We start from the raw sequence: 16402 nt of genomic DNA, 5'->3' as shown, positions 1-16402 counted from the left end.
TTTAAGTCCTTTGCACTTGTAAAAATTCATATTGATATCCATGACTATTTTCTGCTTACAGTGAAAGAGAAATATGGCAAAATACAACCTGTTCCTGGGTGCATAAAAGGTATGGAAACTACCTCCCAAAGGAAGTGATAAAATGCCATTGTACATCTACCTGGTCTGATGAAATACCAGAGGAAATGATCCGGAGGGAAGGTCTTTGCCATTTCTCACGCCTCTGGTTCTCTGATCCACCCTATTTGTGCCTCTGGGTTGGATAAAAACTGCGAGAGAACAGTGCTGGAAAGGCTGAGCCTCACAGAAGAACTGGAGATGTTCAGATCTGCACATTCTCTTCCCTGTGTTGAGAGCAGGAATCTCAGGCTTACCAGAAGAAGACCAGAGCAGACTCCACCAGCCAGGCCTCACCTTGCTGGCACCACAGGTTGTACCGCACAGCTATGGCCCCCACCCCTCCTCCAGGGCATCACTGCATAAAGCCCACCACCCAGGGTGGTATGGGCCCCACCCTCCCTTAGAGGCACTGTTGCATTCCCTTGCCTTCCCTCCCAGTCCCTCCCAGTTAGATAGCCCTTCCCCACCCACCCACCAGATCACCTAGGTCCTCAGGACATCTACCGGATGGTCGGTCGCATCGGGGAAAGCATTTAAAGCCTTTGTAGCTCTAATGCCGTGTAAACAAGGAGGTAAGCCCACACCATACCACGACTCCAAAGCTCTTTTGATGTTGATTTCTTTTATGACCACCAGCCACACTTTGGGAATGGGGCACCTACAGGAGAGCCGGTCCCTGCACCAACAGTTTGCAGCCTGACCCTGCATAATGCTGAGTACTCAGAGCCCTAGCTGACTTCCAGGCCAAGTCAGGGTGTCCCTGGGCGTTTTGCCTGTACAAGGGCTCCAACGTCTGGCACGTTGTCTGGAAAGCGCTGTGTAAATAGGAGAGACAATTATCACAGCCCTTTCCCGAAAGGAAATTCCATATTGGCACCGGACAGCAGGGTAGCATGGCAGAGCGCAGCCCTGACAGAGCAGGCTGGGCTGCGTGCAGGGCTCTGCCCGCCCCCGGCAGCGCCTGGCAGCGTGGAGTGGGAAACGGGCTTTTCGGTGGGACGTGCTGCTTTAGTGAAGGCCCATATGTTACTGAGTTATCTGCTCTGAATCCCCCGTATTATCCCCACGTCTCTGTCACTGCCCCCTGCCTCTACCCTCCCCTCAGGCCCCCACCGATGCAGAGGCTAAATAAAATACCATTTCCTACTGATTTAGCCTTTGTCTTTGGCAATCAAAATGCCCTTCAGGCCCCTGTGGATTCAACCTTCCAGGTCAGGGTAGGACATGGGAAACCCCTTCCCAGGCATTTCACTGTAGATAATGTCGTGGCTGATTCATGAGATCATTCAAAGCGCTGCCTTCCACTGTGGCTGCTGCTTTCGGTGCTGACGCTTTTTGGCTTGGGCTCTACCTCCTTTTCCCTCCCCACCACATCACCTCTCCTTCTGGCTGGATTTTACAAACCATCTCCTGGGCAGCTGGGAGACACAGGAGGGGTGCTCAGAAGAAGAATAAAGGGCAGGTTAGGTCTACTGCAGCCAGCCTCTGTGCAAGGGAGGAACAGGCTGGGTGAGTTGGGAGAGCCAGCAAACTCTGTCCCTGCTCCGGGAGAGGCAGGAGAAGCCAGGGAAGCAGCAATGCTCTCGCAGTCCTGCTGCTCCTGTTTGGGCCCCTGAATGCCGGAGTGGATGGAAGCACAAGGGCTCCTGTTGTGGTACTGCTGGGCAGACACAGCAAGAGATGGGGGAACATACTTATACCTGCCCATAGATGCATCATCTGTGTGTCATTCCTCGGCTTGAGGGTGCAATATAGGACAACAGTGTATTTTTTTTTTTATTACAGCTCCTCTAATCTCCTGCTCGGTATTGTTCTGGAGACTCCCTCTAACATAATGTCCAACAGAGATCACACTGGTAAAAGAACATGGTGTAACAGGAAAGACCTATAAAGGACAGTATATTACCTGTCTTTTATCATGTTATTTTAACCTCTCCTTCCTTGTGCAGTTTTACATACTTGGGTTGAAAGTGCAAAGAGAAAGCAGGGAAACTGAGAGCACTGACTTCACCCTGTAATGTGTAACATAGGTAAAAAGGGAGGAAAGTTGACTGTTTTTTGTTGTTTGCGTGGTCTCCAAGGCAAGTAGGATGAGCATGGAGGGAAAGACTCCAGTGTTGGCGTCCCATGCATTTTGCTGGCTAGGTTTGACCATTTCTGACGTGGTTAAGTGTGCAAATGTGTGGCCGGCAGGGAGCATGCTGCTGTCATGGATGTGCAGCAGGCATATACGCTGATGTACTCTGGGTGAAAGCCTTTGTGAGTACAGGGCTTCCTGTTGATCAAAACTTTTCTGGTTCAGCCCCATGCAGGGATACATATTGTTAGAAAATCATGCTGGTGAAAACTGTCCATGAGTCAACAGCTGTCATCCCCAAATCAGTATTTATTGGCATGGCTCAGTTACTGATACATAACTGCCAGGTGTGTCCTAGGACTCGGCCCCAAGCACCTTCTCACTGTCTGCTCTCTGTAGGAGACCAGGTAGGGATGCAGTAAAAGGTGAGCACTGAGTAAAGGACAAGGTATGGGTTGTGCCTGTGCAGCCACGTTACCATGGGTAGGGTCAACGCGCCCTGTATCTTTGGTGGGTAGAGCTGTAGGGAATTAGCTCACAGGAGTTTGGGCTATGAGGCCGTTCCCTGGCTTTTCTTGCAGAAATAGAGCCTATTTATCTTCTTATTTATTTATTTTTAGGCAGCAGCCTCCTAAATAACTACCTAAAGCATTTCAAAAAGCCAATCTGGCAAGACATGAAAATCAGAAGGAGACAGCAGGGAGGGGAAAGTGCCTGAGAGCCGGGAAGAGAGGACAAATGGCCCCTGCCCCAGCAATGGTCCCAGCCCCCCATTCTCACCCTGCTAACATCCCTCTCTTTGGTAAACGGAGACAGGCAGGTTGGCACCTTTTCTCTTCAGACAAAGGAGCTGGCCCTTTGTTTCGCTGTGTGACTCCCTAGCAGATGGGGGCTGGAGGGTGCCTGAGGGGTCTTGTTCAAGGAAAACCTCCAGTATGCAAAACGTGCCCACAGGCAGACAGGAGAGCGATGGGTTTCCTCCTGTGAAAGAGGTGGGTGAAACATTTTCTATCTCCTGCCTGTTCTTTTTTGACTTTGAGAAAACATAAATAGTCTGTAGTTTTCCTAACTGAGCCTCTTGTTTTTATAGGAACTGAGAGGGAAACCTGGGATTTGGAGCCAAGCCTTTTTTCTGGAGAGCAAGAAAGCCAAAATCCTGACGACAGGAATGTGTGCATATCTTAAATATTTACAATTCTTGCAGAAAATTTCTTAGGAGGTGAGAATCTGCCCCACAGATCAGTGAGACGCAAGTTTTACAAAGTCCTTATACTTGTCAATCCCTGCTTTCAGCCCCAAGGGATTTATTGGGTTTTATTTTTGTTGGTTTCAGTGGGGCGAGCAAGGCAGACAGAGAGGAAATAGCCAAGCCAAGGCACAAAGGTTGATGAGAAGCCCAATGTTAGTTGGTCATTTAGTCTATCCCTCACTGGTGATAGATCATCTTCCAAGGCCATTGCACCACATATGTGGCCTAACCTTGTTGTATGTGCTTCCTCTAGTCTCCTACACCACAAATAGCCAGGCTGAGGCAATTAAGTAACTGAAAATATTTGATCTCTTCAGGGAAGGTGTCAGGCATGGCATGGAGAGACTCATGGCACATTTCCATACCTAGCTCTGCTGTGATGGCAGCTGAGATCTGTCCTTGTGAATGGGGAACCTCTGTGTTGAAACCAATCTCAGTCAATGGACCTGTCGTGCTGACTTGCAGGTCTCAGACCAGCTGGTAACAGGAAGATGCCCACACTGTTGCTGGCATGGTTTGTCCCCTTGTTTCATTATTTTCCTTCCCTACTCTGACCTATTATTAACAGACCCACCTTCTACCTAGTGCTTCTGTTTCCCCTGATATATTTGTAAAAGGCCTCTTATTCTCCTTAATCCCTTTGGCTATAATTAACTCATTTTGCATTTTTGCTGCCCTTATCTTTTCCCTGCAAGCCTTAACTGACTGAATATTCTTGTTTGGTTGCCTCCCTGTTTTCCATTTCTACTAAAGGTTTTCTTTTTAATCCTTAGATCTATGAGCATGCTTTACGCACACTTATTTCTTGCATTCTTCTTCTTTATTTACTCTTCTTTTTGTCTCCCACCTTACTTATTGTGTGTGTAAGGACCCCTATCTGCTTCACACATGGGTAGATTTCACGACTGCCTCACATGGCACCTTACTTGCTTAGTTTCTTAATTCCCTTCAACCCATTTGCCTTTTTTCTTTGGCACTATGAGATTTTTTTTGACAATGTTGAGTTTTTCCTTCCCACTTGTGAGATTCCCACCTTCTCAGGCAGTTCCTTTCTTTCACCCAATACCTTTCGTTCTACAGAATACATGCAAAGTACAAAATATGTATTTTTAAAAACTTTTTGTTTGTGCAGGGTCTACTTTTGACCCAGAAAACTAGAAGGGCTGAACATGGGCTCAGTGCTATTCAGGAAAGTGGATCTTGACTCCCAGTGCCAAAACTGTCTTTAGAGTTTGGGTCTTTATAACATCCTGGTGTCTCTTCCCAACGGGACTCTCTGGACAGCCCTTTTCTTTACTCCTCTCAGTCCCCAGCTTTTCCACCCTTCCTCTCAGCTGGGTTTGCCTTTGCTGTGATGGTTTTGAGCAGGTTTTATTTTCTTTCAATGCATTTTACCTCTTGTGCCAACAGCAATATCACTGGGGAGGGGGCTGCCCCCCTGCTACTGGGGCTTGGCTGGGAAATAAGGAGCTCCTGACGCTCAGAGGAACAAGTTTGTGGCACATGATGGGGATCCATTGTGTTTACCTGAGGGGAAGGTGCCAGGGACTAGGCTGACACTGTGTGTTTGTGGACCAGGGTGGTAAAAGCCCACAGGACATTGTGGAGACCTGTCCACCATCGCAGCACTGAGGCGGGCTGTCCCACCCGCCATTTTAGGCTGCAGAAGAAGGGCACTTGGGCCACCTTCTTGCTTCTTGGCCTGCTGCTAACACCCACCTCAGGAGTGAGCATGGTGAGGAAACTTCTACTGCTAACAGAGAGGTGTAAACTGAAGTGGGGTCTCCAGCCATGCTTTTCCTCTCCTCCTGGGCACCCCAAGGAGAGGCCACCAGGCTATGCAGGTACACCATAATTCAGTGGGTGGGGGCAGGGGTAAAAAACCCGTTCTTTTGTTCCCATTATTATGGAAACAGAAGCTAAAAGAGACCCCTTGGAGGAGAGTCACAGGTGAACTTGTCCTATGTGGTGTCAGCAGCCAGGAGGCTTCCAGGGTGTGTGGTGAGGGCCTGGCCCAGATACCCTCTTCTCCCTGAGAGGACGGGGCTGCCTGAGCCCTGCAGCCACTGCCACTCACCTGGGAGGAGGCGACCAGCTCATCATGGTTTAAAAGACAACTAAATTGACTGTTCTTACTCAACAGCCACCTCCCTTTGCCCTTCCCACAATGTCCCTCCAGATCTGAGCCTCCACGGAGGCCAGGGCTGTGCTGCGTGGACAGAAGGATGGCGGCAAGGAAGAGAGAGGTTTGTGAGGGGCAGCACGTGGGCTGCCTTCCCTCCGCAGGGTCTCCCTCCCTTACACCAGGCACATCCCACCGGAGCTGCTAGCTGGCTGCCCCCTCTGCTCCCTGCTCCAGTCCAACTTAGGGCAGAAGCAGCTGCAGATGGCCATGCCGGTTTTGCCAGCCTCGGTCCCAGCATCACTCTGCAGTGGACATCATGGGCATTCTTTTGCCCTTTGCTCTCCTCTAGTTTCAGGCTCTGCCACTCCGGTGCTGCGGTTCAGTGCGGCAGAGCAGGGGAGGGAAGGAAGAAGAAGTGGGGGGGCTGCTTTACAGAAAAAAAAAAGAAGAAAAAAGAAAAGAAAAGGCAGTCATCTGAGGCCTGGGCATGCTGGTGGTTTTGCTGCTTCCGTTGCATGATCCACCTTTATAGACACGCATGAGAAGACTTCTGAGGAACAGCCCTGGGCACTTCAGCATAACCGTGCACACGTGTGTGCAAACACACAGCCCTGCATGCAGGCTTGCACACTGGGAAGGAGCCTGTGAGGCCAGCCTGCTCCCCAGCACACACTCACGCATGCATGCCTACCATCCTCCTTCCACAAAAGAGGTTTCTTTCATTTCCTGCAAGAGGAGGAGGTGGGAGAGAGGGAACTTGAAGGCTGCAAATTCCTCAGCCACATATCTTGCCTCCCTCTCCTTTCCTATGCTGCCTGCCAGCTCCATGTTCGGGAGCTGCGGCTCCTGCTTCCCATACAAATAGGCAAGGCTGAACAACTGTGCTTTTAAACCTTGTGAGACATTTCTGTAACTTTGTGGGTTGGTTGTTTTGGGTTTTTTTCACAGCATTTGTGTGCTTTGCCTGCCAGAGACACCTCAAGGCTGCTCTAACTCTGTAGGGCCAAGTTGCTGTTTAGCTGGTTAGGAGCACAGGCATGCCTTGTGCTGTGGTTGAAACCTTTTTTCCACCCGAGCTGTCCCCTTCTTTTCTCCAGCCAACCCCAGGAAGCTCGTCTTCATGCATATTGACAATTACTTTGTGCGGGAGTAACACTTTTCCAAACCCTGAGTGCTATATGAGCAGTATACCTGGCATTTCAAAGGGATATTGCTGTCAAGCACCCAGCTTGTCACAAAACTGTGAGCTGGAGCCACTAAAGCAGCAGGTGGTACCCAGGTGTGTTAGGCTAATCCTCAGCTCTCCTAAGCCAGAGTTACTTTCCCTCATGAGTAACTAGGACAAGCACAGAAGAGGCGGAGAGTGTTTCACAGTTATTTGGCACTTGCAGGCTCTCCCTCATTTTCTACAAGGTAGGTAGTATCACTTCTCCTGTGTCATGGACAGAGACATTAAGGATAGTGAGTAAGATCTTGCTCTCTCCAGAGCTGTGGCAAAGCAGCTTACCCAGCCACTCCAGGGCTGCCGTGGCTGGGAGGTGTTTCTTAGACCATTTGAAGCATCCGAATGCAGTGTTGTGGCTCAGCTCAGTTAGAGCTGGTGCTGATGTAGGAGGGAGTCCAGCTGTCTCTCCTGTTTTTTTGCCTGACACTGCAGGCATAAATGAGTAGTATCAATTAGAAACCATGCCTGAAAGGCAAATAGATTTTGTGTTCTTTAAACAGGGGAAATCCTGTGCACAGAGATTTCAGGACCTGGTGGCTGGAGTGCAGAATGCATGGAGAGAAAGTCCGCTTTTGCAGAACGTTTCCCAAGGCATCCAAGGACTCTCTCAAACCCACAAAGCCTGCCCTAAAACCACAGCTGCAACAAAAGAGGAAGAGTCCACAGCAGAACTCGGAGCATATTAAACCTTGCAAAATAGGTCTCTTTCTGCGGTGGTGGGTATGTGTATAAATACGTATATATTCGTGTACATGAAGAGAGAGCTGGGTTTGTTCGGCATCGAGGCTAAAAGTGAAAGCAGCCTGCAGGAATGCTGAGCAGGGGCGGTGATTTCAGGCAGGGCTAGCAGTGGCAGGGCTGGATCGTGTGGAGGAGCGGCCCGCAGTGGTGGCTTCGCAAGGAGAATGACCAGTCTTCCCAGGCCATAGCGCAGCAGAAGTAAAGGACTCCGGCTGGTTTGTGAGCCACAAACGTAAATTCAGTAAGGATGTAAGTGGGAGAGTGAAATATCAGAAAGAGAGTACAAAGAAAGAGGGTGCAGATGAAAAGATGTCCAACTCGTGCAGGGTGCTAGGCCTAAAGGAATGTAATTTGCATGTGGCATTAAGGAATAACACAGGAAAAGAAAGTAAAAAGAGCGTGTTAAAATATAACCTGCTAAATGCTGGTACTATCTCTGTTCTTGTCAGTCCTGACACAACCCAGTGCAGCCACTGTTGAGTTCGGAGTTGTGCAGGCTCCCATGAAGTCGGTGTTCAAGGCTGGCCCCAGTGAGACTCTACCTGAGGTGGCTGCATTCCTGTGCATTGAGTCAGGAGCTCAGGGTTAACTCTTTCGAGGATGCAGGGCCTTTGCTGAGCAGGTGTGGGTCCCTCATGGACAAGTTTGCTGCAGCTGGAATGACACTGGCCAAAGGGATCTCGCCAAAGAAAGGAAATTCAAGGAGCCTGTGCCTGGACACCGTGTCTGTAAGAGCGGTTGCTTGATTTCAACTAACCTTTGGCCCACAGTGCTGGTGCATGCTTTGTGAACGTGCCTATGGTATGGTTTGCAGTCAGACCCGCATGTTTTGGTTGCTGCATGTATCCAGCTTAAAGTTTCCATTGGGATGTGACCATGTCCAAGGCCTGCACTAACACAGACTAATGGATTGCCACAACCCTATGGGTAGATAAATCCTGCCTTAACTGAGTGGGCAGAGGCATTAAACCTCTCAGTTAAGGTGGTGTAGAGCCTATTCTAGATCACAGGAGCCTGCAGCTCCTGGGAACAGTGGATTCACCTCCTGCATCACTTTAGAAAGCACAGAAGAAGGAAATGCACTGGAGATCTCTGCTACTATCTCAGTTCTTCTGAGTACAAGGTCAGCAGAAGAAAAACTACTCCATGCTATGTCTGGACTGCAAGCAGACAGGCTCCACTGGGCAAGCCACAACCCTTGTTCCCCAGTCACCTCATCCACACCAGGGATGTGGCTGGAGCTCCCTGACCTCCTTTAGCCCACGCACCCAGTCTTTTTTCCCAGGAAGTCAGAACAGAGCCACTGTAACCCTCAAGATGGAAGGACCAAGGCGTTCCTGAGACTAGGGGTTACAGTAGCGTTTCCACCTCTGATTATCTGCGTCTCACCTTCTACTGGAGCAAAATACACTTCCATATCCCTCAAAGTCAGCCTGCTGTGGAAGTGATGGAGAAAGGAGGGTAAAGCATGCAGATAATGCAGCAGTGAAGCATTTCTTTGCGTCTTTCCTGGACAGAAGTATTGTCTCCGTTCCCATCACTTGCAGGACCAGCTGTGGTTTCTGGCAATGCCAGACACAGCTATCACTCTCTGGGTTCCTTTCCCTTTCATTGTCCCTCTGGAGAACAGAACTCCTGTTAAAAACCCTGCAAGTATCGCTGAGAGCCAGCTCTATTATTCACCAGCCAGTGAAGCAAGACAGGCATACTCTCCCACAACCTAGGGATGCCCCTCTGGTCTGTTACCAATGGGGCTATCTTTAATGGGATCAGAGCCTGCCCTTTACCACATCCCAGTGGGACAACACCTGCCCACTAGAGAACAAAGAGGAAACCTGTTGTGATGGGAAAAAAGACAGAGTTCTCCCCAGAGGCGCAGTGAGGCCGTTTGATTAAGAGCATCTTTCTTCCAGCCAGCTGGTTTGTTAGCAAAACAACCAACTAAACGTCATCTTTATGCAAAAGAGAAAATCTCTGTGAAGCAAATGCCCCAAGTTCAGTTCTATTCACCTATATAAACCATGAGAAATCTGGGGAAATAATTGCAGAAGAAGACTGTAAGAGCAAGAGGGAAAATATTTCTGCCTAAACCCAGTATTTAATGTATTTTTAAAAGGTAAATTCAGAACAAGATTTGAAATACCGCAGCAAAGAGATTTAACTAGAAGCTTCATTTCTAACACGTCCTCTTCAAAAGACCCAACAGTTACCAATCACTGTACATTTCTTTCAAGCTCCAGTCTTTGCAGAGGTTCAACATCCCAGTCAGGCAGGTCTAATTCCAGTTGTGCCTTCTGCATGAATGTCCTCTGGAGACTGACTGTCCTATGTGCACACATCTGCCCAGGAGTGCCCTTCATCTGTAGCACTCCCAGCCCTGGGGCACGGAACCAGAACAGGACCAACCAGCCCATTTCTCCTTGACGGTGGTGCCAAAGTCCAGATCAGGCTGTGCTTTCTTTTTCTCTGTCTAGTTCAAATTCCAAATCAGAGACCGTAGTCTTGGTTGCTGGGGCTTCTCCCATGAGCTGACCAGAGCAAAACTGGCATATGAGCATAGGTGCAGGCTCCGAGGGGGGTCAGAAGAAAGTTATCTATGACCCAGGCACCACTTTGTGATACATGGTTCATTAGCCCCGTCCAGAGTTGGAGTGGAAGGACTCGGGCATGCTTGGATGTGTTTCTGCATCCTTGTTTCTTTGGCAGTTTTGTGATTCTGGCAGAAGTGTAATTGTGAACAAAGCTTTATTCCAGTGGATGCAGCACGTAACAAGAAGTTCACCTTCAGTTAGAGAGGATCTTAATATGACCTTCCATAAAAAAGGGGCATTGTTTTGAGTTGTTAAACAGCTGCTGTGTTCCACCCCAGTAATGGTTGCAATTCAGTAGTGAATAATATAAGCCCTAGATAAACAGCCGGTAAAATAATTTGGGATCTTTCCAGGCAGGGGGAAGCAGGCAAGTTACTCTACAAAAATAAATTATTATTCTCTCTGCCTAGGAAATGAAGTGTTCTCCTTTTCATCACCAAGTGGGCTGTCACAAAAAAAAAAATTTCTTCCCACCCTTGTGTGCTGGAAGCAGCCCAATGCCGTTTGCAGTACTATCTTGCCATCTTCACTTTCATAGGAAGCAAGATGTGGTTTTAGTTTGGATTCATGCATCTTATCCGTTTTCTCCTCTGACCCTTGCTGCCTTCTCCATCCGATTCCCTATCTTCTTAAAAATAAGCCTTCCAAACTGCCCACCCATTGTTCCGCACAGGCACAAACACCATCTCCTTTCTTGAAGCAGCCACGACGTGACTGCAAGAGAAGCAAAAGTTTCCCTAAACCACTCCCTCCTGCGAAACGCCGAGTGTCCGCTCGGTACGCGCCGTGTCTGTCTGTGCTGGGGCAGGACTGGAAAGCGCCGGGCCTTGGGTCTTGGCCTCCATCGGATGAACAATTTCCCGTTGAAGGTTACTCACTTCCTGTTTTCCGTATTTAGACAATCTGGGCCTATAGGGAGGCTTTGATTTGTTGTAAACTTCAGCTGGTTTAAACGTTAAGTTGCGGGAGACCGAGGTGAAGGGGAGGAAGGGAAAGGCCTGGAGACAAATTAAGGCTATTTAATGCCGCGACTGTGTTCTCTAGCAGTTTTCTAGTGACCATTAGAGCATGTGAAAGGAAGGTCAGGGGCTGACAGCATGGGAGATGGGGAAAGGGCTGCTTCACAGTGGGCTGGGGCTGGCGGCAGTGTGTGTGTGCGTGTGCGTGGGGCTCCCTGTGTGCACGCCTGTACAGCAGTTGGGAGCAGCCGGGTGATACACTCCAATGACTAATTCCTCCAATGTGTCATTTTTGCCACAGACAGCTGTACGGAGAGACTAACGGCAGTACAACAGTTCCATAGCGAAGGCAGGGAGGAGCCTCTAACCTAGAGAGCAGAGTGCTGTGCCCTTTCCCGGTGCCTATCAGTACACACCACACACTGACATTTGTTAGAACTTGCCCAGAAGTTTGCTAGAGTGGAGCGAGTCAATACTTGTACAAAGCTGATATGGTCATGTCTTTTTTATGCCTGTTTTTCAAGGGGAAACTGAGGCATGAAGTGCTGTAACTGTGCTTGTTATCAGAAAGGGACTGAGTGAGGGTTTGGGGTGAGTACTGGCACCAATCAGGCAGTGGTCTGTCTCCAGAGATGTGCTTCTTCATGAAGACCATCTTCCTTGTGCTGGTGGGAGTTATGCTTGGATAGAGAAAAATAGTGTGCAGCCCAGAGTGCCTGTGGGCATAAAGGTCACATGAATGGTTTTGGTTTGTTCCTTTTTGTTCATGTTCATCTAGTTCTCATCTAACAGATTAACTCTCAAAACAGGGTGCTTTTGCTTCCAAATTTTACAAGAATCTACAAAAATTAAAAGAAAACAAACAAACAAAAAAAAGCAGATGGGCTGAAATGCAGCAGGAGGGGGTAAATTAATCTGAATTTTACAGCAAAGTCCAGTAGGGATTTCCAGGGACACCCTGAAATCACTCTAGCAATATAACCTGCTAGCAGAATGCCAATGTGGGCAGGTGAGAGTGAATGAAAGAACCAGAGATAAAAAAATCACAAAACAACCAACATAAAGCTCTTGCGTCCCAGGTAAAGAAATCTGCCATGTCCCCTCTCCCTGACGGAGACTGAATCAAGCTCCAGAGGAAAATAAAAGCACTGGGGAAGACTGCTGAAGCACTGAAGTGTTTAGGAGAAACAAGGGTCGTCTTCACGCTGTGGCATTGATAGGCCCAACTCCAGATGATTTACATACGCTCTTGACCCTCCTGAGCCAGAGTCAACTTTCCTCCAAATAACTCCCTGCAGCCCAGAGCACAGAATCACAGAGAGGCACGGGAGCAGGACACAGGCAGGTAGCTGTTTTCTCCCTGACATTGCTGCATAGGCTGGGTTAACGTTATACTTCCCTGATTCCATTTTTATAGACCAAACAGTAGCAGTTCCCTCCTTCAGTGGTATGTTGAAGCCTTTCCCTGAAGGAGGGGTTAGTTCTCTATTGTGTTACTACCTGCTGGATGTTTTTCTGCTGTATCTCCTACCCTGTGATTGCATTTAACTCAGCCGAGCTTTTGGTGCTCAGAAATGCAACTTAGTTGTTATTGCAAATGCAGTATAGTTCTCACTGTCTATAGAAACTATAGTTTCTCCCGTAAGTTTCCTCTGTAGGGGCCCTCGATCACCCAGCAGCACCTTGATGCAATCTAAACCCTGAATTTAGGACAAGCTCTGGATCTGACAGGGACACATCAGACTGAATCAGGATTGACCGCAAAGCCGGCACCACGGAGAATTGCACCCAAAGATGTTCAAGCAAATGGTGTCCCTGAATCAGCACCAGCCGGCTGCCCTGATGCCGAGGTTTGATCTGTTAGATCCAGAGCAGCCTGGTTTGCACTCATATCACCATGCTTAAAGAACAGTCACTTAATCTCACTTAGAAATGTTTACTTGCAAGGACCAGATGGCCCAGGGAGTTGGACTAAACAAAGCATTTTACTTCTAGGTCATGCATTCTAATCCAGTCCAGGCTGGTGATAAAAGAACATATTCACCTGATAGCCACTTTTGACTTATTTTTTGGTGTTTTTCAGGCTGGTTTCCAAGGGGAGATGTCACACCACAAAATCTCCCTCTGTGCCCTGCCACAGTTGGTACTGATTTGACTGTGTCTGTGGAGAAGCCAAGGATCAAATGCTCCATGGCGCCAGACTGTTTTCTTTTGCAGCCTGCAGGTAAGGGGAAGTTGTCCGATGTCTGGCTGTGTCATGCCTGCTCTGTGGATGGGCAGGATTTCAGTTTGCAAAGCTGCTGGTCCAACCCCCTCCACCAATGTGAAATTCATTTTAAAAAATAGGGAAATATTTAATTGCAGTTGACATATAGGCACTCTCTGCTATGAACTTTACACGCAATCACAGATAACAGCATCAAAATTAATGCCTGCTTCCCACTTGTCCTGCTATAAGCAATAAACGTTTGGCAAGTCAGTAAATAACAAAATTCTCATGTGGCCATCTACAGGTCACCAGGATACTTAAGAAGTTTGCGTTAATTATACCGTGTTTGCCATCAAAGAGGGGATATTAACCCTTTCGAGCTGTTGCAGGAAAGCATTGGAGTCACTTAGAAGTAAATGAAATCTTGTCACTAAAAGTGCAACCTTTGCAACATTAAAAAGAAAAAGGGGAGATGTTTGAGGCAAAACCCTCACTAGACATCATGGAAAATACGGTACCTTTTCAGCTTTCCTTTTATTTATTTTGTATTTTGACATCAAACACTCCCTGTAACTTAATCTTCTTGGCTTTTGATGTGGCCGTGGAGACATGACAATTAAGCATGGCTTAAAACAATAATCCCAACAACAGGAACCAAAGGCAAGTAATGTCAGGGCTACCTCCTCACAAAAAGCCTGTCCCCAAGTGTTTCGTGGTAGTGAAAGGATCGTAAATCCCAATTTGTTGCCTTGATATAGGCTCTGTGCTTACACTTTACGTTGAACTTTACACACTTGCTCCATTTCCATTCCCTGCTGTTTGTTTTTCTTCCGCTATGCAAAATGTCTGGAGACAAACACAATACGTCGCAGAGAGATGGTTTGATCTTTCACAGATTAGTGCCACCTGACAAATACAGGATTATTTATTATCTGTGTTGCAGGAACCGCTGAAGACCCCACTCAGAAGAGGCACGCTCCGGGTGCTGTGGGGCTGCAGCACCTCTTCTGACAAGCTGGTGGGTTTTGGCCCTGATTCCGCAAGCAGATTGGACCGACCCGGCAAAGTGCCTGCAGAGAGGCAACACCAAGGTAAGCCATCATCAAAGCCTGAATGGGCGTGTGATGTGCCACCAAAGCAAATAGCTTGATAAGCCTAAATTATTTTTAAGAGATCTTGTTAGTTCTGTTCTCTCCTTGTCTCAGTCTCAGCTATTCAAATATGGAGGGAGGGTTGCTGAGTTTTGTTACAACCGTGTTTTAAACCTGTCTGAAAATGAACATGTTTCTTTTTAAATGAAGCTTGGACAGTATGCTATAAACTGCTGCTTTTTTTTTTTTTTTCCTTTTTTTTCCTTTTTTTAATGGGTGTTTGCACTAAGCCTCGCTAAACAAGTTAGAGAGAGATGATTAACTCCTCTGAAATGATGCAGGAAGGCCTCGTCCCAGTTGTGTGTGCTTTCTTGTCATTCGTGAGCAGGGCTTGCAAACAGGGCTGGGGAGGAGGCTGCAGGGTTAAAAAGCAGCAGTGATAGAAAGGGCTGGAATTTACATACACACGCTGAAAAAGGAACTCAGGTTATTTTTTTTCTTCATGAGTAAGGAGTTATGCCCAGGTTCATTTCCACAGAAGTGAGATGCAACTCCTGGGGGGGTCAAAGGAGCAAACCCAAAGTTCATTAGGCGTTTTCTTGAAAATATTGTTTTAGTAGACCAGTACTCACCCCTACACATGGTGGGAGGACTTTGCAAAACTTTGCTTCACTCCGTCAGGCCCCAAGGAGTTCCTTGTGTGGGTCAGACTCAATCATGTGATGAAAGCAGCTGCAAAGTTTTGGCTGTGGGCTGCCTGGTAAACACTTTTCTCCATCCTCATGTACCAGCCCATGTGTGCACGCCCTGCACCTCTGTTCACCAGACAGCACTGAGCAGCTCTGGGCTGGCCACCCCCCATTGCTCCCTTCACACCACTGATGATGCCAAACAGTAAGAAAGAGGCTTCCAGACTGATGGTGTTGCCTGTTACAGCAGTGCAAGAACCTATGGAGAACTTTACCCAGTCTGATGCAGTTGAAACCCACTAAGGCAGCTGGCTGCTTCTCTGCATTTACGATGCCTTTAAAACTTGTTTTTATTTGAAAAGTATTTTCTCCAAGCACTTTAAAAAAAACAACAGAATTAACCCCCGAGAAACAACAGTCCATCATCTGCAGTGTGGTGGTGCCTTAGATTTTAAACTGGTTCAGAAACTTTAGTGCACTTAACTGCGTGACCTCGTCACCCCAAAACACCACCAGAGAATGAGCTTTTGTACCTGTGCTTTTTATACTAAATCATTCACCAGCTACTTTTTTTGTCTTAGCCTAATAGGTTTTTGAAATACCAATAGACCACTCTGCATAAAGTTTAAGCTAATAATTCTACTGGCAACAATGACGACGATAATTTTTCCTTTCTCCCTATTAAAAGCAGCCTTTATGACATGAAGCTGGGCACAAGTACTTTCACAAAAAAGGTATTTTATTATTCTTAGCAGTATTCACCTTGAAGGAATATGAGGAAAGCATACACTTTTTACAGACAATATATAAACATGTTGTACATAATTAACAATAACTTAGTTCACTAATCCAAAAATAAGCAAAATAAAAATTAAAAACAGAAAATACTGAAGAATTTTTTTATGCTGATACAAGTACAAAATAATTTAAATCTCGACTGCCGTTGTCTATGCTGCAGTGACTGACAATATATTGCACTTTGTCAACTGTATCAGTAATCCCTGTCTTCCACCCACATCCCTTCCCCACCCCCTGCCCAAATCCTAAAGAAATTTGAGTTGGGTACAAATAATATACAACTGTACCATTGCAAAAGATAAAAAGTAAAAAGGACCCAATTTTTTACTTCAGTAGATTAAAAATTCTTAGATTGCTCCCAACCAATTTAGTTTCTCATTTATTTCCACTTCTTTACAAAGTGCACCTATATGCCTACGCAGACCAGAAAAAGGAGGAAAGCAGGATTTTCATGGCTGCTTGGTTCTTAATTCATTATCAAATATTTGAATTACATGTTTAGAAAAAAATTAACATACATCAATTTTT

Source organism: Falco rusticolus, chromosome 4, assembly GCF_015220075.1.
Source record: "Falco rusticolus isolate bFalRus1 chromosome 4, bFalRus1.pri, whole genome shotgun sequence".
Taxonomy (NCBI): domain Eukaryota; kingdom Metazoa; phylum Chordata; class Aves; order Falconiformes; family Falconidae; genus Falco; species Falco rusticolus.
This window is presented reverse-complemented; position numbering follows the sequence as displayed.